We start from the raw sequence: 23,731 nt of genomic DNA on the forward strand, positions 1-23,731 counted from the left end.
AGCTCTGCACTGTTCTAGAAACCAGCTCCAAGACCAGGCAAAAAAATCTCACTGACTTCACATACGCATATCTGATTGATCTGTTATGCTGCGTACATTGATTGTTTATATTTGTACAGTACTTTACACTTACATATATTACATACATATTACTTACACATATTTATAGATTGTTAAAGTAAAATAACTGTTTAATGGAAACACAAGATATTGTATTAAAATGAAAATGACTGTAAATTGCTGAATGTAAAAAATTAACAGTTTTGTCTGCTTTCCTTGTAATGGGATGGCAGCTTATATGCAGTCCAGAATCTAATATTTGCTTATCAGACAATTCAGATGTCCAGGCAATCATGATTCTCTATAGCTTGAACATATATTTTATGCATGTATATATTAACCACTTGTCCTGATGATTTACCCCCCTTCCTGACCAGGCCATGTTTTGCGTTATGGCGCTGCATTATTTTAACTGACAATTGTGCTGTCATGCAATGCTGCACCCAAATTACATTTATGTCCTTTTCCCCCCACGAACTGAACTCTCTTTTGATCGCCTGTGCGTTTTTTAGTTTTTGCGCCATAAAAACAAAAGCCCGACAATTTTGAGAGCATGGTTTTCATGGTTGAAAGAAAGAAAAAAAATGGACAGTTTTAAAAGCTCAAAGTTGGCAGTAGTTTCAATTTTAAGGCAAATGTATTAATAATACATACCCTGACTTGTGTAGCAATTATAGCATGTATGTTTTAACAATTTTTAACAAAGGTGGCATATTCCTTTAAAATGAAAGTCTTTTCAAAACCATAAAAAGCATTGGATACCTAGCTGATGAGATAGCATGGGAATTTCTGAATTTCCAGCACTTCAGCCAGATTATTTCAGTGGTACACTGGATCTTTCTGCCTCTTGCACCTCCCATTCATTAACACTCTTATATCTGATAATTTATATGCTGCATTGGAGGTTTAAATGATTGAAATTCATATATCAACTTAGCTCCAATACTGACGGTTTTACACCACATTTTCCCAGACGATTAATGTATTGTATAACTTTCTTAGCTTAATAGGCTATAAACAGCAACCTTTTTTAGATCCTCCAATGAGGCTGGGCCCTATATACTCTTGTTAGGTGTAGTGACCAATCAGTGTTTCTTATAATAGCCACTGCACAGAAAAGAGAGGGGATATGTAATGAATTGTTACCAAGCTGTGCTGTCTCTCTTTTTTCTAGGACTCAATCACACCGAATATGACCAGACATGAAGCATAACTCCATATGTATAGATAGATAGAGAGATAAGTATCATGTAACTTCCTTTATTTTTACTGTACAATGGGGGAGAATTACTAAAACTTGTGCACTCAGAATCTGGTGCAGCTGTGCATGGTAGCCAATCAGCTTCTAACTTAAACTTGTTCAATCAAGTTTTGACAACAAAACCTGGAAGCTAATTGATTACTATGCACCACTGCACCAGATTTTGCACTCTCCAGTTTTAGTAAATCCCCACCAACTGTTGTAAATATGGTTTAGTGTGTTATTTGTAACTATTTTATAACACTATCAATAAACATATATGGTAGATTGGATTACTTTTGTCCAGGAATCCAGATGTAGCTGTGTTTATATAAACACTCTTATAGTGATTACAGTGTATTCACATATACACTTAACCTGGTTAATAGTTTATATTCCTTTAGACCATCTGCAGCACAGCTATGACAAATCCAAGATCAAATTATATAAATGCCAGTTAATATATTTCAGTTACACTCCTGAATTTTCCTTTGATCCATAACAGCCTTTGATATTAGTATACGGACTGTAGTACTTTAAACATGCATTAAGCAAGCATGTCATGTGCGATTCATGTCAAACAAGCACGTGCAATTACATAGGTAATTTATTAATTATAACTTATAATAACTTAAGTAATATTTTAGTTACTTAGACGATAGAGGGGCATCGAATAATAGTGTAAGCATATAGCTAGTAGTAGTTAGTCACATTCATGTGGATTTGTTCTGTAATATTCAAGACATTTCACAGCATCTCCAAGCCATATTTTCAGTTTATCCAAGAATATTGTTACTGAGTTTTTTTCCCCTTTGTGAATTGGAATGACAGAAATGTGTTTAATTTAAACTATTTATGGACAGCCCTATGGTTCATCCTATTTCTAAAAAGAAAAAGTAAAACAATATTAAAGGAACTGTCATAGCGTACAGCAGCTATCTAGAATTTTAGAGTAGTCCTCTCCTTTTTAAAATGATCTGCCTACTTATTTTTTCCAAAAAATTTAATATCATTTAATTAGTTTTAAAACCAAATTAGTAAAAGCGCACAAGTACCATAAATAAATGATTCACTGCATCAAAATTTTTGCACCTCATAAATACATTAATAATAAATAAACTCATTGATATGAAATACCCTGTATTTATATAATGCCAATATATTATATAGCACTTTTCAGAGTACATGGAATCAGGCACTTGAGTCTATGTCCCCTCAGGGGTTCACAGTCTAGTGTCTTGCCTCACTCAGACCAATTAACCTACCAGTATGTTTTACATTGAGCAAAGAAATCCATGCAAATATGTGAAGAACATAAAAGCTCAATGCAGATAGTGTCCCTGATGTTATTTGAATGCAATCCCAGGGCTGCGTAGCAAGTGCACATGCTAGCTACTTAGCTGCCATACTACTGTATATTCATCTGCTTTTAATATCTTCATTTATAAACCTATTCATGTCAATAATTACCTCTCTCCCTTAATCTTCAAATCTTAGCTGTTATAGAGAGGAACACTGAGAACAGTGCATAGTCCACAATAGCCAAGAAAGGCCATGCTTTGGGTAACTACAACTTGTCACACTTACCATATCTGACTTTACAAACAGAAATATTCAGAGAAGCTTACACTTTGATCATCACTCATGACAAAGAAGATGGGAGGTAGTCCTTGATAGCCTGCTGATAACTGCTAGAGTTGAATTCTTTAATCTGAGGGGTTTTTTTTAATTTAGGAAAATATCAGTCATTTGTTCAAAAGTGTTAAATATCTCCAGTTAACATTCTCAATTCTATATATAAAGCATTAAACTTAAAATTTAAGCACCTAGAAATGTTCAATAACCTAATCCTTGAATTCTGATGCTATTGCAGATTAGCACATTAGTGCTTAGAATTTAATCACAAACCACAAGAAAAGCAGTTCAATATTTTTACATGAAAAGTACTTTATTTTTCATGATTAAGTAGGTACTTTAGGTAGATGTAAACCCTAACTGAATTACATTTAATTTCCTAGCAATGTGTATTTTGTTACATTTTAGTGATCCTCCTTTTTGCAACCACTTCCTGTCCACATGCATTCATTTCTAATTGATGCATAGTATTTCTCAGGACAGGGTTCCTGATGGTGACAACAATGGACTAAGGTGTCCTTTTATGACACAGAGAATAGCCGTGATTCAGAGGATCGCAGCTATTCTCTGGTCATTCACAGTTTATAACACTCAGGAGAACATGTTCAGCCCTTCCCTGGCGATCTGTGTTCTCCCTCCAGATTCTCCAGCCCAGAGCTGGAGAATCGGAGGGACCGCAAACTAAGCAGAAATAATTTACCTCTGCTTAGTAAACTGATCTTTTACTGTAATCTCGCGATATTATAGTAAAATCAACCGTTTTCCAGCGTTTGTAGACCGTTCTCCCTTCGTTTGGAGAACTGATCTACATATGCTTCATAAACGGCATTCACAGGAGAACTGTGTTCTCCGAGAATGCCGGAGAACTGAGCAGCGATCTATTACTGCTGGTTTATAAATGGACACCTATGCCTGTTGAAACATCCACTTGTAGTCTCAATTGAAAACCCTTGTGATATTATGATAATGCAGCATCAAATACTGAGACGGCTAGAGCGTTTGCACCCTAACAGAATATACCTAAACAAGGACCTTTATATGAGGATCACCCATAATTCCTGAAGATTTAAAAATACGGAACATTACTTGTGAAATTGCAATAACATTTTCAAGCTTATAGGAGATTTTAGTGATTGGGCTTGCATTCCCGAGCTATCATATCATGCTAATTAAAATTCACAGTTCACACAGAGAAGAATAAAAGAGGCCTTACATGATATGGGCAAAAATATTTTTCCTGGCTCTAACCTACTAAACCACACACAGAAGCTAAGAAATACCTCTAAGTGTGGGCAGTAAAGACATGTGAGCACCATATAAACACAATTACTTTTATAGGAAATTGTAATAGTGTTATATTATTTGTCTTGTAATATTTACATACAAACTATGTTTGTTTCTGGTTGTCATTTGTAACCATATTCATAGAACACTAATTTACTGCTTTGAAAGCATTGCTATTGTAGTATAAATAGCATAACGCATTTAGGTTTAGCACATTGGCATGAGACCTAATTCATTCTTTAATAATGACCATAAATATTATAGGTGAATTATTATGTAGCCTACTTGACTCAAACTTAACAACTTGCTTTAAATATCTTTTGGATTAGATTCTAAAGAAAAAAAAGCCAAAATCTAGTGAAAAACTTCATACTGTCATATACAAATTATTATCTCACTTAGTTGTAAATATATTTTAAACATTTATTGATGAGCGAACTGGTAGGTTTGTACTGGCTGTATTTAAATTGTTTTCATACATTTATTTAAAAAAAAATGAAAGAAAATTGAGACTCCTTCCCAAGTTATTCCTTTTTGACATAGCAGACTCAGGCTTTAGGGCCATTAAGTACATGGGTCATACACAATGGTAATAAGATCACTGCTGTTGCTGTTGCCACCACCCCCAAGATAAATATGGACCCCTCCTCTGTCAAACACCAACCTGTGCTGTACAAATATATATAAATATATATATTTCAGTGATTCTAAAGGCACATTTTTTAATAACAAATATGTTATACTTACCTGCTCTGTGCAATGGAGCAGCTTCAATCCTCCTCTTCACAGGTCCTCTGATGGCACTCCTGGCCTCTTCCCCTTGTCGTGAGCCCACATACAAAGCCGCATGCTATAGGGGCACTCATTCTTGCTTGCTCCCTAGCCAGCTCTGTTTATCCATAAGGCACACAAAGCGAGACTCGTCCCCCGAATGGAGCAAGACATGAAAACCTCCACTCTTTTGCACATTGCTGGATTGAAATTGGGCTCAAGTAAGTATTTAGGGAGGGTTGGGGGGGGTTACTTTCAGATACCACTTTAACCAAATGTTTGCACAAGACCAGTTATTTTAGTCAAAAAGAAGGGAAGAATGGAGTGTATCCGGGTGTCAGAACACTCCCAAAAAGGTAATATGCTAGTGCCATGTCCTAGTTATAACAATCAAACTAAGGGGGAAAGAAAGGGAGAGAAAAAATTGCAAATGGTCTTTAAAGTCCATTTGCAATTTTCCCCCCCCCCTTCTTTCCCAGTTATTTTAGTCTTTTAAACCACAGAAACATAAGACAGCATTGCTGCGTGTATATCTACTGTAAGCAATTTGCAGACAAAGTACACATCTACAGTTGTTTCCATTGTTTAAAGAAATGAAGGTTAATTATTGGACCCAGGATTAAAAGCAACTAGAGTTTGCTGGCAGGAATGCTTCTCCAATAGAAACTGAAGTACTAAGGAAGTGGGAAGAGGTACAACCTAGTAGGTATGGGTTACAAATTTTCCAGACAAAAACTGTGTGATCTTGATTTAGTATTAAGGTCAATGGATTGAGGTGAGCACATGATAAGAGCACTGGTTGGATGCATGCACAGCACAGATTACATTTATAAGAATGTAAAAAAAGTATTATTTTCACGACCTGGCGGTGGAGGAATTTTCAGTTGTCTACAATATATGGACATTTTAATGGAAGATGTTTATCAATGTCACAAAATTTTGATATGTTTTTATTTTTATTGGTAACACACATTTTAGTTTAGATTGCCCTAAATCGTATATATATTGTGTTTGTTAAGACGGTGCTTCTGGCAGTGATCATCATGGTAGGGAACATCACAAAGACCCTCCAGCCATTGCAAATTCCAGACATTGGTATCATACAGTAGAAGGAGACTCACATTTTTATTATGATAGCTATAGATCAAAGTATAACCTGTCAAGTGTTCAAATTTACTGATATTAAATATTCATTTTTGAAACAGAACAATAATACCTGGATTTACAGTATATTGTACAATCCTAAAATGTATTTCACTACTGATCTTTTCCCAAAGAGAAAGAGAATCCCTGGGAATCTATGGAAACAGAAACACTCTCTTTCCAGACATTTTTGGTACATGAGGCCCAACATTCTTTAAAATATTTAAAATGTTACTAAACCCAGGACCCTGCATTCACTATATCTGGTCTCCCCCAGTACACAGAACATGGAAATGCTATTATTTTAGTAAACATAAACAGTGAAAAACCTTTTCTCATCAGTAGTTGGAGCAGTCTTGTGATTTTTATCAGTGTCCAGCAAAGCACTGGTTACAGCTTGTTGGAGAAGCTTTCATTCTCCTGTAGGAGGATGCAGGACCCCTGATCCCTGTCTGGACAGTGCTGATTGGCCCTGTGCTGATCACATGCACTTTCCCAAAAAAAAAAACTCTCTAGCAATACACACCAAACTGACTATGTGCAGCTTGCCCCCAAGCCTCTGTTCTATCAGGAGATAGTTAGGAAACACTGGAAGAAGGAGATGATCAGAGAAGACAGGATCAAACATCCTCTTTACACAATACAGAGGATTAACCCCTTAGGTTACACAGTGAGTATAACCAGGGCTGCTGTTAGAAACCATGGGGCCCCATACAGCCAACATGATAGCCCCCCCCCAAAAAAAACAGTTTACTATGCTTCAGTTATAAACACAGTAAGCAATCGGTACCAATCACTTATTGTGTTCATTCAGGAAAAGGAGCCCACATGGAAGAAAAGTATATTTTAAAAATATTCTTCCCAAATATATTGACATATATTTGAAATGCTACTATTTTGGCCATATTCAATATATTTCAAAATATATTTTATTAAATAAATAAATATATATATATATATATATATATATATATATACTGTATGCTGAAATGCATTTTTATTACAAAATATATGAAAAATATTTTTTAAAATACATTTCAAATATACTGTATGTCTTTAAAAATACTAATCTACATTTTTGGAATTCATTTACAAATATATGTAAAAATATATATAAAATGACTTTTTTATATGTTAAAAAAACTGAAGATTATATTTTAAAAAACACATTAAAAATATATATTTTTAAAATATATTCTTTAGATTTTTTTTAACATATGAAAAAGTCATTTTAACATATATTTTTACATATATTTGTAAATGCATTCCACATAGATTTGTATTTTTAAAGACACACAGTATGTTTGAAATGTATTTTTATAAAGACATATTTACCTGACCCTTCCCCCACTCTCCATCCTAAACGATCCTATTGTGTGCTTGCAGCTGTCGGTGGGAAGGAGAGAAGGGAAACTGGAAGCAGAGCGGGGCTGGGGGCACACAAGTGGGTATGGCCAGCAGGTGGAAATGTATGGTGCACAGGGAGGGTAATGGGTGTGGCGGAGGGGTAATTACTGAAACCAATTCCCTGTATGGCACTCTCTGCAGCAACTGAAAACCAGCAGAAGGGAGATGAGAAGAAGCCAGCTTTCAGCTGCCACAGAGAGAGTCATACAGGGGATTGGTTCCAGTATTCCCCCCCACCATACTGATCACCCTCCCTGCCCACATCTAATTCACTCAGCTGCTTGGACCCCCCTGCTAGCCTGGCCTGGTACCCCCTTATCCACAGCCCTGAGTATAACAAGCATGCTTTACTGCATATGCAGACTGATTTTACTGTTGTGGGTTTAGTAACACTTTAATTGTTTCTTTAGCAATTTTGTGTCATTGGGTTTTCTAGTAATGTGCTTCAAGGATCAATTGATGCTTAAAATCTCCTTTGGACAGGAGAATTATAAAAAAGTATTCAAGTGAAAAAAACTGAAAATAAAGCCATGAGATAAATACAGTGAGTACATTCTACTTGCTTATTATTTCAGCTTTTTATTCAGCATTGCTGTAGTACTCAAGTCTACAATACTCCCTTTAATTGTTAATCTGGTGATCCTGGAATGTTACTGCTACTGATGATGGAACACCTTCATTGCTGCTGTTACACACAAAAGGCCCTATTAAAGTTTCATAAAGCATTTATTGAGTATAACATAGAAAAATCCCTCAGTCTCTCTATGAACATTTTGAGTACAGAGAAGAAGTTTCATTGTGCCAGGAGGCATGTACAGTACATAAAGTATATCTTGTGAAAATATAGAGCAACACAAACTAATGTTGAGCATAAAAGGTGTACAGTTGAAACATAAACTATAAAGTATCTGTCAACATTAGATAATGCAATTCAGTGCTGGACTACCATTCTCCGGGCCTCAGAGGGGTTGTATGGTAGAGAATATGACATGGAGAACAGTACGCAGGAAAAACTGCATGGCTTCGACATCAGTGCCATATACAGAAAGGAGAGAAAAAGAGGCCATATGAAAATGTTGCTAACAGCCACTAAACAAATCCAAAACTGTCTTAAAAATGAGAATATGACTTGTGATGCAAAGATAGGCATTAGTAGATACATGTCTACTGACTCCATGAGGGAGTATGTATGTGCTGTGAATGCAGTGGAACTCCGCCTAACTACAAAATTGCATTGGAGATTATTTTGGTTTTACTTGTTTGCTTGGAATTACACTTTAAGTTTTTGGGTTTAACAACTGTCCAAGAAATCAAACTGGATAAGATAAAACCAATAGCAAAATATTCCAAAAAGGTTGCTATGTGGTTTTAAAATATACCTAACACATTATGTAAATTTAAGCCCTAAATAAAATGGTATATACAGCCACAGATAACACTTATTTTGTTATTTTCGTTGTAGATGTCAAAATATTTTAGCTTTGGTTCATGAATATGTCAAATTTCATTCAAAATATAGAAGCTTGAGTGCTGAGCTGTCCATGAGACATGCCTCTCTGTCTTTTTGTATATAAGAACATATTAGGTGACTAGATGAAGCTATTTGTCAGCTAGCCTTGCATTATTAAGGTTTATTTGTTCCACATATTTGTTGGCTCTTTTGAACCAGTCGAGAAACTCTTTCATTTGTCTAATTTATAAGCTTTCCCGGGCTTGCATTCTAGTAGTTTAGAAGTGTCACCAGCAATAACTATGAAAAATTGCAGTGTGCATCTTGCTCTCCTTTTCTTTTTGCAGCTTTACAGTCTATCCCAACTACCAAAGGGACTTCAGTTTCAAGACGTAACAAATCTAATTTAACCCTGCTGAATTTCAGTATCTCTGCCTAATGGTCATTTTGTAGAGCTTAAATACATTTGAACTTGTGCTGAATCATTTATGGTAAAATAAAAAATTGAAGTAAAGTAAAAAGTATTGTATTTAAAGTAAGTGGCAAAATACATCCATAGTTTAAGTGCTTACAAAAAGCCTGTGGTATTTAGCCCCATTAAACTGCTCCAGGGACTCTATAGAAGGTACCTCCGGATGCAAGGACACATGCATGTCTGTTTCCAGAGCTTTCTGGAACTGTCCAAAGCCCTGAGAATTCTATAAGGCAAAAGTCCAAAAAGTTGATGACTTGTTTGCCTCTTCCACCAAATCTCTATCAGCCAATAAGGTTTTCTTGCTATGAATGCATTTGGTATTAAGGGACATATTAGAACATCACATGCTTTGGGGTTACAATGGTGCTCTGCATACAAGTTGAAGCAGTTTTCTTGCACTCAGAGGTGCCTGCTGTAGAATCATGGAAAAATGCAGCAGCATTAAAATTACTACAGGTATACCTTAATCAAAAAACCTAGTGACAAGAACGCACTATCCCCTATAGTGAATGTCTCAATATCATACCACTGATTTCCTAGGCAGCTGCCCCTTTAAGTCCACTGTGACACTCCACATATAAACAAAAACAATGATAGTGGCTGCTCATCCTTAGCATAACAAATTAATAAATTCATAAATAAATAAATACAATGGTGATCATAAAGTTCAAATAATATTGAACAGAAAAGTCCCCATCCACCAAATTCTTGTGTGTGAATTCAAAAATAGAGTGACCAAATCTTCTTAATATTCCAGCAGTGTTCCACCAACGTACTCAGCTGAATTGTGTATTCACCAGATATCCTCGACCACCAAGTGGTCAGTACATGTTTGATGATAAATCCTCTATTCGACCCCAATTAGACATTTACTTACGGAATCTCCAAAAAAGATGTTCCCACAAGCATTCATTTAAAAGGCCTCTTCCAGTATCAACAATCGCTCTCAGAGAGAGGCCAGAAAGAGAATGTATATAGTGTAGTAAGTTTATTAAAGCTACACAATAAAAACGTATACAATACATTCACTCACATGCATCTGGTGCCAAGAGGGGCACCACCATGTACAACCCACCAGAGGGAACCTTTCCCCACAACGCCGCTAGTCCTGCAGCTAACATGCGTTCCAGCGACCAGAAGTGATGTGATGTGTGCTTCTCAGTCTTTATACATTTTGTGCAATGCACGTCCTCAGGAAGCTCCACCTTAAACACCTTACTACTTTGCTAAAAAAAAAAAAGTGGGTAAGAAAAACCAATATTTTGGAGCGTCATTACAAAAGGCACTGTAGAAAGCACACATGGTTGGCCAGTGTGCCCGATGCCTATGATCGAGCTGTCATTAGACATTAGACATAACAGTCAAGATCACAGGCAAAATGTACAGAGCCAATCAGAGTGGCTTTGTACTTTGTGATTGTTGTGATCTTGTCAATCACAAATGCAAACAATTCATAGTAAACAAGCACCAGCCCATTCCTTTCTCTCACAAAGGTTGACTATCACAGTTCACTCTGCCAAAGAGCGAGAGGGGGAGAGCCAAACTGCTGCTGAATTGGTAAAAAGTCTCTACTGAATGTGTCCCTTCACAATTAAGTGTGTATGGTATCTCTATTCACAATAATTCTGTTCTCTTTGTGTAATGCTGATGGACAGTAACTATGGATAGATTATACACATAGATTCCTTGTGACTTTTCATTGCTGCCTTCCTTACTTGGACAGACAGCAAATAGTCTGGCATGAAGCCACAGAAAAGCTATTAATTTGATATGTTCTCTAAGAAAAAAGTAGGGGAAGCAATTCCTGTAGTCTCCTGCAGTAACCCTGTGACATTCCAGACAGCCAGGTCTTGTGTTCTTCCCATGAGGGAGATTTACTAAAACTAGCGCACACAGAATCTGGTGTGCCTCTGCATGGCAACCAATCAGCTTCTAGGTTTTATTGTCAAAGATTAAAGCTGAAGTTAGAAGCTGATTGGTTATTATGCACAACTGCACCAAATTCTCTCTGTTCCAGTTTTAGTAAATCTCCCCCATAGATTTCACCCACATCCCTTAAAGCTCCGAGTCAAGGAAAAAATATGGCGGTGCCCACTATAAATATTGGCAAAAAGGTATATATAACCATTTTATTTTGCAAATATGTTTTTTCCATCCTTTTTTTGCACAATATCTGTAAAAACCTTAAAAAATATTTTTTTTTCAACGTTCATGATTATGCTGCATTTTACATTTGTATGTGAAGAGGCACAAAATTTTAGCATTATTTGAAAATATTTATATACCTTTAAGCAATTAAAATATAGTATGTTACAGGTACAGCTGGCAAGCATACAAATACCATCTATTAGTAGCAACTAAAGCCTTTAAAAGTTGTCTGTGCTGAAGTACAGGACAACATGGCAAAAGAAAATGTCCTTAATGCAATGATATACATTGTTAAAATCATGCATAAAGATATTTGATGTTATTTGTGTTCACTATTTCATTTAGCAGAATGTAAAATGTTCTTTGTTAGCAGGAATCAAAAGTAAGAATACAAAGGAAGGAAGACTGACTCTTCACTAATGAGCAATAAATTATTCAGCTGGAAATAAAATTATGTTTTGTATTATATAAAAGTGCTGAACTATAACAAGAGCAGGCACCAGATAAACCAGACCAAGCGACTTTGTAATAGGATTACAATCTATTATGAATCCTATAAATAGTACAAACATCAGGAGGCCTCCTGGCTACATTAAGACAGCATGCAGCCCTTTCGAACAAGCAACGCTTTTTAATTTTATATAGTGGAATACATGGTATTAACATGAATTACTTTTCAAAGGCAAACATTAGCCATTTCCATTCTTTAAAATAAAAGGCTTTTACTGTACCTTTTGAATATGATTGTGGTAAAATCCCTTTATTCTTGTTCCAGTTCAAAGATTGATCTGCTCCCTACACAAAATAAAGATATAAAAAGTTACATGTATATTATATATAATAACTACAAAATTCCTCATCCTTTCTTTTTCTCATTCAAGTTCAAAGTTTGATCTGCTTCCTACACAAAATAAAAATAAAAAAGGACGTTACAGGTATATATATAATAACTACACCATTCCTCAAAAAAAACATAAAACGAACTGCTATGGATGCCTTGGGCTCTGTGATGTATTTAATGCATACCTTTAGATGAGCCACAATACACATTTTAATACATTTCAAAGATTTTTTTTGCTAGATGATTTCCCAAGTCAATAAAACTGACATGTCACAGGCATACACAGGTATGCATCAATGTGAGGGAGAAAATGATCAGGTTGTAAGATCACCATGGCCTTATTGTTCTTAGTATGCTTAAATAAATTAAAAACCAACTTTGCTATCTTATAAATGTGTATTAACAGAATTCATAATACACAATAGTAGATTGGCAGATAGTATAAATGCACTGCACTCAGCAAACATATGATACATAGTACAGCCCCACATCAAATTAAGGAAGCTAAACAGATTTTAGTTTGCTAGAGTTTGGTTAGTAAAAGACTGGGATTGATTTACTAAAACTGGAGAGTGCAAAATATGGTGCAGCTCTGAATAGAAACCAATCAGCTTCAAGTTTTTTTGTCAAAGCTTAATTGAACAATCTGAAGTAAGAAGCTGATTGGCTACCATGCATAGCTACAAATGATTTTGAACTTTCTGGTTTTAGTTAATCAACCCCATTGATTCTGATTGCTGTTATGAACTTCCTAGATTTCGACTTACTAAACTAAACTGAGGAAAATGTAAATAAACTATGATTTTTTTTTCAAGCACTGAGATTTTTACTTTTATTTTAACACCTGGTTGACCATGGAGGTACGAACACTACATTTTCTTAAGTACGTTACTGCTTTGAACAATGCTGTAAGTCTAATATTGTGGTGTGTATACTAAAAGGGGAGAACAGAGGGATCGGCTCATCCTAATGCTTCTTATTCATTGTACAATCAGCAGTGTTTCTTAGCTGTAACACAGAAAGCAGCATTAGCCTTCTAATCAGTGTGAGAGAGCTGTGTGAATAGAAGAATTGGCTGAACACATTTAGAATTTTTGCAGAAAACAAAGTACCCCTGCATGTATTTTCAATGAATATTTAGCTGTTTGGACAGATTTTAGCTTCAACTGATTGCATATAACTCAGAGCAATCAGAATTTATGTCATAACTAATACAACACAAAGAGCAATACCAATTTGTCCTACTACCATTAACAGGAATACATTTTATGAAAATTGCTCACTAAGCATTCATGCTGGACAGGGGGATAGGCCTCTTTGAGTGTGGAATAGTCAGAAGATTTTTTTACCGCTGATAGAGATTTTCCAGATTGTACATATATAAAACTCTAAAGTCTTAAATATGAAAAGGAATTGGAGTTTATCAATTCAGATTTTCATAGGTGATGTTACCAACAAAGCTAAGCTTATAGCGTCTATACTAAACTAACCGTAATTTGTGCTTAGCTAGCTCTTCACCAATATTTTTAAAATCTGTCATATTGCCATATAAAATAAATCATGAAATTCCTAATCTTTTTTGTGTAGAGAAAATAAATAACAAATTTCACTGTTGTCTCAGTAAAGTATCATATTTTGTCTCTTGCTAAGCACTACTGAGTTTAAATGCACCATTGATCAATGCATTAGCTATGTAGCACAAAGTCTATACCCTGTTGTTACCCTAGAGTGTTCCTATTTGGTTCATCATTGTGATAATGCGGGACAATGTACGGTTATATAAATAGACATGGTCAATCAATATTGTGTCAGTGGTATAAAACTGAAAAGTCCTGATAATAACTCTGCATAATTAGAGCAATTGATAGCCAAGGGAATATGTGATCCACAAGATTAGAGCTATTTAAGAGGATTGAACCGCAAAAAAAGAGGGAAAGTCTATTGCTACTTTTTCATTTATCACAAATTTTACAAAAAAAATTTAAAGATGTCTTAATCTTCTACTTCAGAGGACTGAGAAATTGTAGCTATATTTCACATGCACAGTACAGCCTTGAAAGTTTGTAAAAGACCCCCCTAAACCATATATTTTCTGAAAGTGCAGAACCTATGAAGGTAAATTTTGGTACTGTTGATATTCTAAATTCCAGGATAGCTTGGCCAATGCTCAAGGTTATTTTTCAATAAAAACACAAAAATATTATTATCACACACAAGCACAACATAATATCTCAAATTTCTACTGAACTAAAATGTAAAAGGTATAATATTACCAATAAGCCTCTTATATGACACTATACACGGGGGCAACAGGAGAAAGTTATGGAGACATCTGGGATGTAAATAGACCTTGTTACCTCCCCTGATGGCTAGAGATAGGCAAAGATCCCAATTTGCGTCTCCCAATCTGCCCAGCATAAGATTGGAAGAGTATGTGATTGAACACTTGTAGCTTCATTTACAATGATAAAGATAGTGGTGTTCATTAGACTCATGTTCTGCTATCCTAATATATTGGTAATGAAGGGGAGCCAGCAAGTGTGGGAGAGTTGTCCATATATTTTCTACCCTTAACAGAGAGGCCAATAATTATAGTTACTTTTTCACAACATAGGAAATCAAGCACCAAGAAAAATAAATACTGCATATTTTTAATAATTCATGTTGTTTATCAAATATAAATTGCTGTTATATATGACATACAAGGCTTGTGGTCTTTTTAATTAAAATTGATTAAACTTTTTATGAACATTTATTTAAAACCTATATCTGTAAGAAAGGCTGACCAAAGGATACACTCTACCACAGTGCTACACATGGATTTCTTCCTGAACTGATCATGTATTAAATTAAATAAAAGGCATTCTCTAAAGTTCATGCAAAGGGTCAAGACCATTTTAATGAATTCACTGTTTGAATCAATATAATCAATGTGTTTCAAAATCTACTGTTTCTACAAGTTATGTATGTGTGTGCATACATGTGTGCGCATCACTGCTTTAAGTTCATTTATTTATTATTGGGCTGGGTGCATGAATGTTTTGAAGTTCTGATGACACGTTTGAAAGGTAAGCATACTTAGAAACTGCAGCTAGGCTTATCTTCTCACTAATATTTCTCATCTATCAAACTGCAGTGATTATGAAACTCCAAAAGACAAAATCAATACTCACATAGCATTTAAAATCATGTCTTCAAAGGCAGCTCATTAGGCAGCTTCAAAAGCCTGTAAACATTGTTTTGAAACCTGGGTCTAGTGTCATAAAAGCTATGTGCTTCTTAAAAAGGATTTGCCTCAGCAACTGACTGTTAGCTTTCATACATATCTATCAGAATTTCCCAATAGACTTATGCATCTTTATCAAGATTGCTGCAACTCAGTATATACCAGCATCTCTTCAAATCCTGCAAAAACTGAAAAGTATGTAGGGATAAAGCAGATTTACTAAAAGAACAGAGGTTCAACTTACTTAGTAAAAAAGGCCTCCTTTAGTAAATCACTACCCTTGTGTGCTGATCTGTGTTTACCAAAAACATTTAATGAAGGAAAATACAGTATCTATTTTTTTAAGTGTAAGTCAATCTACTTTTAGATACAGCGGGAACAGGTTAGAACTCCTGTTGGATTTGTACTGATATTTGGGGCTCAGTTAGAGAGAGTACTTTCACTTCTTGTCCTGCTGGAAATGGTTTCACCAGACCACTTCAAACAGGAGTAATAGCAGGTTGATAGCTTACAATAAATGGTGGCTCTGACTGGCACTTGTGTGTGATGATACCACGCACAGGCCACACCCTACATGTTTCATCAAAAACGATTATTGCTATTACTGCTATTACTCCTGCTTGAAGTGGTGATTGTACACCGTGATGTTATATGGTGTAATTTTTATATACCACTACAAACTTGTTTGGATTATGTTTTATACGTACTTCACAATGGGAGTATATTCTTTTCTCTGATGGTAATATCTGCAAGCAGAGGTGTGGTACTTGATCCTATGGTGGGAGCCATCGGAGGAATATACAACCAAAGCGAGTCTGACCATTTATAATTTTATGGTCCATCATATCTGGTAAAAGTCTTCTATCAATGATGTTACATGGTGGTGGAACTCCCTTCAAGTTTTGGTATATGCACTATTTTCCAACAAATGAACTGTGGCCTTTTATATACACTTTATAATTAATAAGGGTCTTGGACTTATACATTCCTGTGTGATTAGGTTTGTGGAAGAGATTTGTTCACATATGGACCGCTATGGACTTTCACAAATGATTTTAGGTTTGTTTTTATTTAAATATTTAGTGCTGCTTTTTTATTATTCTATTTTTCACAACTGGTATCACAATTGCATTATAGCTGCTTTATTTATATATAGTATTTGTTTTTTTTGGTGACCTAGCATAGATATATTTTGTTTTTTGATTCTTTATAATATATCTTGAGACAAATTAAGTTTCTGGAAGGGAGCCCCTATTTGGAAATTGCTGCTTGAGTCCAAGGCTTTTGCTTTGCAGTCAATTGATAAGCAGCAGTTATTCATCCATTTTGCTTTTGCGCTGGGAATTAATGTTCAGATATCATGACCCTGAGGTATGCATTTCCTGCATGAGTCTAGAGTACAATGACCTTTGCTGATGATGTCATGCCCCTAGGGCTTTAAAACAGACATCTTCTTAGTCAATTGTGTTCAAGAAGAATCATTGGCTTAAGCTATTAATGGAGACCCAGTGAAATATGACCTAATAAATGCTAATAATATTGTAAATCTATTGAGGCTTTTTCAAGCAGGTGAATCTGATGTAAACGGTATTATTAAGTGCAGTTACTATTTTTCAGTAATGGCAGTTTCAATAATATGAGTCTTGGTATACTGTAGATGAGAAGAAAATAGGATTAGACTATTATTTGCCTTCAAGAGAACAGGAATTAACAGTTGAAACTGAAAAATAGAAAATCTTCTTTATGTTTCTAAGTAAGAAGGCCCTAAGGTCCTGAGGCTTAGCCATTCTAATTAGTTTAATGGGGAAGACAGAAGTGAAGGACACGCACAAGACAGCTTTCAGTAAAGCAAATAACAGATAGCTCTCCTATACTGACTGAGTGAAAGGGTGGATGATTTTGACCTTTGCATTATGAATGTCACATTGTAAATGTGCAAATTATATATCAATTTGTGAAATATGTTTAATACATGAGAAATAACATATTTATTTCAGCTGTGAAACTTAAGAAAAAGTTACAATACTACACCTTTAACATGACATTTAATCAAATCATTCGAAATAAACACTGTTTATATAATTTCAATGATATATTTAATGCTGACATGAATATTAATATCTGTGTAGCAACAGCAAAGACTACCCAATGTCCTTTGCGTTGTCTTTGGTATGACCATCAGTTGCAGGCAACTACGGAATTGTAGCCTATTTATATTTTATGCAAAATCACAACAATGTTTATTTTATGAAATGCTGACCTTCAACCTTTTTTTAAATATAGATAACACATTGTAATCTATTGGTAATATGGCATTGATGGATGAATGGTTTGAAAATAACTGAGTATAGCTTCTATAAGACATTACATCTTTGCCTTGTTAAAAAAGACAGGTGTCCATTGAGTTAAAACAAGAGACAAAAATAAAATAAATGAAAGCCTGCATCGTGAGAACCCAACACTTGGACTTGGCCAGAGGAAGCAGAAAACAATCTTATGATATATGATCCAGTTTGCTTCATTAAGAAAAAATTCCTTCCAGATCCCCAAAGGTACTTTTACACTTCTGAATCAACAATCAACAGTGTTATTGCTTACAACATACACTATATTGCCAAAAGTATTGGGACGCCTGCCTTTACACACACATGAACTTTAAAGGCATCCCAGTCTTAGTCCGTAGGGTTCAATATTAAGTTGGCCCACCCTTTGCAGCTATAACAGATTCAACTCTTCTGGGATGACTGTTCTCAAGGTTTAGGAGTGTGTCTATGTGAATGTTTGACCATTCTTCCAGAAGCACATTTGTGAGGTAAGGCACTGATGTTGGACGAGAAGGCCTTGCTCAAAGTATCTGCTCTAATTCATCCCAAAGGTGTTCTATCGGGTTGAGGTCAGAATTTTGTGCAGGGCAGTCAAGTTCCTCCACCCCAAACTCACTCATCCATGTCTTTATGAACCTTGCTTTGTGCACTATTGCGCAGTCATGTTGGAACAGGAAGGGGCCATCCACAAACTGTTCCCACAAAGTTGGGAGCATGAAATTGTCCAAAATGTCTTGGTTTACTGATGCCTTAATAGTTACCTTCACTGGAACTAAGGGGCCAAGCCCAACCCCTGAAAAACAATCCCACACCATAATCCCACCTCCACCAAACTTTATACTTGGCACAATGCAGTCACGCGAGTACCATTCTCCTGGAAATGCCAAATCCAAACAGGTCCATTGGATTGCCAGAGAGAGAAACATGATTTGTCACTCCAGAGAACACATCTCCAATGCTCTATAGTCCAGTGGCGGTATGCTTTACACCACTGCATCCGATGCGTTGGATTGCACTTGGCTTGGATGCAGCTGCCATTCCATGAAGCTCTCTATGCACTGTTATTGTGCGATTCTGAAGGCCACACAAAGTTTGGAGGTCTTAAGCTACTGACCCTGCAGACAGTTGGCAACTTCTGTGCACTGTCCCTTCAGCATGCGCTGACACCGCTCTGTCATTTTATGTGGCCTACCACTTTGTGGCTGAGTTGCTGTTGTTCCCAGTTGCTTACACTTTGTTATAATACCACTATCAGTTGATTGAGGAATATTTAGTAGCAAGTAAATTTCATGGATGGACTTACCATAGCACCATGCTTGAATTCACTGGGGTCCTTAGAGAGACCCATTCATTCACAAATGTTTGTAGAAGCAGTCTGCATACCTAGGTGCTTAATTTTATACACATGTGGTCACGGAAGTGATTGGAACACCTAAATCCAATGATTTGGAGAGGTGTCCCAATACTTTTGGCAATATAGTTTATATTATTAATATAACATATATTATTCAGTAAAACAAGCATACTTTACTGCATATACAGATTGATTTTATTAAAATATAAAATACAGAAGCGAGCACTTTTCAATCTTGTATGCAAGCAGCTAGCATAAGGAAACCTCTAGAACCCTTGAACATATACAATATAAAAATGCAGCGCTTGAATAAAATTAAAGTGTAAACGTGACAAAAGCGCAAACTGATGCGCTATTATGTGACAATAGTGGTGTCTTAATGAAGACAAAAATTATGATGTGACAGTAGTAAACACAATATATCACATAAATATAAACGACATAAGTCCATTCATTAAAATACAGGTGCGTCAATGATTCAAATAGGGAGATGCCAATCAATCCCATTCAGCTTCCATCACTTAATAAGGTGCTCGTGACTTCCGTGATAATCAATATAGGGTGTGCTTGCACTCACCAGATGTAAAATATTATTACGCATGTAGTATATGGGCACTGGTGGTCATCTGTAACCCGGTAGGAATGTAGTACGCAATCGTCACTCGATATATCCAGGAATTATCCTCCAGACCTCATAATGGACCCTCTTTGGTAGTAGGAACCGCTCACAGGTTTCACTTACACCCGGCATCAGGTAAGTACAGCATCCCAATGAAGTCCACCTTATGAGGCTCAGAAAAGCCACCAGGACAAAGGGCTAATATAGTGTAGTATATTTATTTATTCAATGATAAAAACACACATATGAGGCAGCTCAAATAGAATCTCCAGTATAATAACTGTAAGTGGTGCAGTCCAATATTAATAGCCTATGTATTGCAGTATCAGCAAAGCAGGTATACATGCATCCCAATGAAGGGCCTTTGACAGCGTGCCTTTGCACGAAATGTGTCAGGGTACCAGCCTGCCACACTGACGTCACCCCATGCTGCTGTAGCCAGTTTGTTTTGGCTGGTGGCCATCTTGGATATTTGAATATACATGCATGTATACCTGCTTTGCTGATACTGCAATACATAGGCTATTAATATTGGACTGTATCACTTACAGGTTATTATACTGGAGATTCTATTTGGGCAGCCTCATATGTGTGTTTTTATCATTGAATAAATAAATATACTACACTATATTATATCATATTATGTCATAATTTTTGTCTTCATTAAGACACCACTATTGTCACATAATAGCGCATCAGTTTGCGCTTTTGTCACGTTTACACTAATTTTATTCAAGCACTGCATTTTTATATTGTAGATTGATTTTATTGTTGTTGGTTTAGTAGCACTTTAAGAATGAATTCACCTAGGACAAATGCTTCATACAGTTAAGCCTTCTGTTCAAAAGCCAAGAATACTTGAGCTTATTTTTACATTATGAATTCAGAATATATTGTGGTGTCCAGATTATGTCACCAAAATATTCAACACATGACACATTGAGATGCACTGGCCATGACCTTAAACATTTGCTACACCTTAACATCAATTAATATTCATACAAATAAATCACTTGTTGTTTTGCAACTTAAAAATATCTATCACAGTTCAGCTAGTATGCAAACAAGAAGGTGCCATTTTGTTTTTACAAGTCTTCCACTTATTCCAAAGAAGCCTAGTTTTATTGCCAAATGCTGCATGATCTCATGTTTATTACAAGTCAATAAGAAAAACAAATTATTTGTAAAGGTTCTAACTTTGCATTACAGATGTCTCAAGGGAACAGCCAGCACTGTCTATTCCTAATGCTTAAAAGCTGTGTTTCTGCCAATCTGAAATTGTCATTCTTCTCTGCATAATTCATTATGGTTATTCTAGCATGACTTAAAATAATAGTGGAGTCAAGCTGATGCTAATTTAACCTCCAAAAAATATATTTCTGAGCATATAGCTAAGTAACTCCATGTCAAGACCAGAAACGAATCCCCCAAAATATAAATAACCAAATGAGCGATTAGTTCTATTATACATAATTTGGGTACTACCGAAAATATGATTGAAAATATATAGCAATAAGACATGTGCAAATATTTGCATATATTCATTTCTGTATCCATGAGCAATCAAATGAGGTCTTCATGGGTAGATTTTGTGGATCAGATAGTGGAGTTTATTTAGTAAAGGTGTTTAGTAGTGGCTGTGTCCACTTCAATGAACCACGTGCTGGAAAAAATCTAATTTTATATTTGTGAGACATGATAGAATATTCAAAGTGAACAAAGATTTCCTTTATTTACATTCTCTGTGAAAAGTGAATGTAAAATATATCCAGGGAATATCCGAATGCCTCTCGGGGGATCAGGAAGGAATTTTTTTCCCAGCAGGAGCAAATTGGATCATGCTTTGCTGGGTTTTTTTGCCTTCCTCTGGATAAAATGTGGGTATAGGATTATAACTTTTTTTTTCTTTTTTTTATGGTTGAACTGGATGGACTTTTGTCTTTTTTCAGCTAGACTAACTATGTAACTATGAAATATATATGTAAAGTGCTGCATAAATTGATGGCGATATGTAAGTATCTGAAATAAAAAAATAAACACATAAATAAATTGAACATTTGCCGAGGAAACAGTAGGGAAGAGTAAAACAAATACAAAGCTTTTTCTTGGAGAAATAGGGGTTCCAATAGCTGTGTATTTGCCCTAAATGACCAAGGGAACATGAGGGAGGGGGGTTGGAGGAAAGTGGCTTTGCATAGACAGTGTGTTCACTGCAATTTAAAGCAATTTTTCAATCCTTCCCACAGATGTTCTTCAGTTAATTCTGCCCTGGAGGGCCACAAGGAAAAATTAAATGGCAATTTCCTTGACATTTTGGCAAATTCAAAATCAATTTTGAGGTGAAATCAACTTTCAGGCTCATCACTAGAGGACAGTCTGTACTCCTTTTGTAACTCAACGTCCACAAATCTGTATTATTAAATGTGGTATACTGCGTTAACTCTCTATACTCTGTTTTGTTTGTAACAGAATATAAGACAGCAGAGTATAGCAGATGTAGCAAACTCCCGAGCCTATGTGCCAGTTTGCAAGTTCTGAATCTACCTTTTTTTTACCCTTACCAGCTCTCGTTTGCCCACTGGCAAAATGGGTTGGTTCACACTACTGTAGTCATTGCATATATATCCAAGAGATAACCCAATCCCACAGTAGAGAGTGTCCATTTTACAGAATTAAAGAGCAAATGATACCATGAAAGATGCAATCTACAGAATGCAAATCCATTGCTACACTTGAAGCATCGCTGTAGGGTCTGGAAACCTATGAATGCAGTAGTAATTTGTGCACATCCGGTACTTGTTTAGGCTACAGAGAGACTTATGAGACCTATTGATAACTACATTAATGCAGAAGAAGTAAGGAGCTTATAGAAAAATATGCTCATATTTTTAAACAATGATGTGGCTCTGCATGCAAATGTTCTTACATTTAGATATTTGTCAGATTTCATTTGTGATTAAAAAATACATTGATATTAGATTAAAAGACCATGGCAATTGAATGCTTTGATAGTAGATATACATTTTTTACTGAATGGTAACACTAAAATGGTAGAATTACATTGTATATACAGTATGTATCATGTCAAGCATACAAACTGTAAATCTTTTTGCTTTAACCACTTGCCCTCTTGAAGATTTACTCCCCTTCCTGACTAGGCCATTTTTTTGCAATATGGAGCTGCGATAATTTAACTGACAATTGCACAGTTATACAACACTGCACCCAAAAGAATAAAGCTTTCTTTTGGTGGTATTTGATTGCCTCTGTGTTTTTTATTTTTTGCGCTATAAACAAAAAAAGACCAACAATTGTGAGAAAAAAAACAATATTTTTGACTTATTGCTATAAAACATGTCCAGTAAAAAAATGTAAAAATCAAATGTCGTCATAAATTTAGATCAAAATGTATTCTGCTACATGTCTTTGTGAAAAAAAATCCCAATATGTGTAAATTAATTGGTTTATGTGAAAGTTATAGCGTCTACCAATGGCGGTATATATACTGGTTTTTTGTTTTTTTAATACTAGCAATTGCGGCAATCAGTGACTTACAGCGGGACTGCGGGACTGCGGAACTGCGGCAGGCATTCTGACACTATGGTGGGGGGACTTACTGTCACTGACATTCCCAGTGACACTAATACAGCGATCAGTGCTAATAAAAAGCACTGACACTGTACTAATGACACTAGGCAGGAAGGGGTTAACATCTGGGGCGATTAAAGGGTTAACTGTGTGCTGTTTTCCTGTG

The 23,731-nt window shown here is 35.7% G+C and overlaps 1 protein-coding gene across 4 annotated transcripts in view; it reads right to left on the minus strand.

Moving 5' to 3' along the window:
• SYT1 (synaptotagmin 1) overlaps positions 1–23,731 on the minus strand; it is a 627,989-nt gene that overhangs the window by 303,948 nt on the left and 300,310 nt on the right. For all 4 annotated transcript variants that reach the window (XM_089674048.1, XM_089674049.1, XM_089674051.1 and 1 more), the window contains one exon: positions 12,345–12,408. The gene's annotated coding sequence lies outside the window, so the exon portion shown is untranslated. The remainder of the gene's footprint in view (positions 1–12,344; positions 12,409–23,731) is intronic.

The sequence above is a fragment of the Staurois parvus genome, unplaced genomic scaffold (assembly GCF_062004578.1).
Source record: "Staurois parvus isolate SC_StPar_1 unplaced genomic scaffold, SC_StPar_1.0 ptg000147l, whole genome shotgun sequence".
Lineage (NCBI taxonomy): Eukaryota > Metazoa > Chordata > Amphibia > Anura > Ranidae > Staurois > Staurois parvus.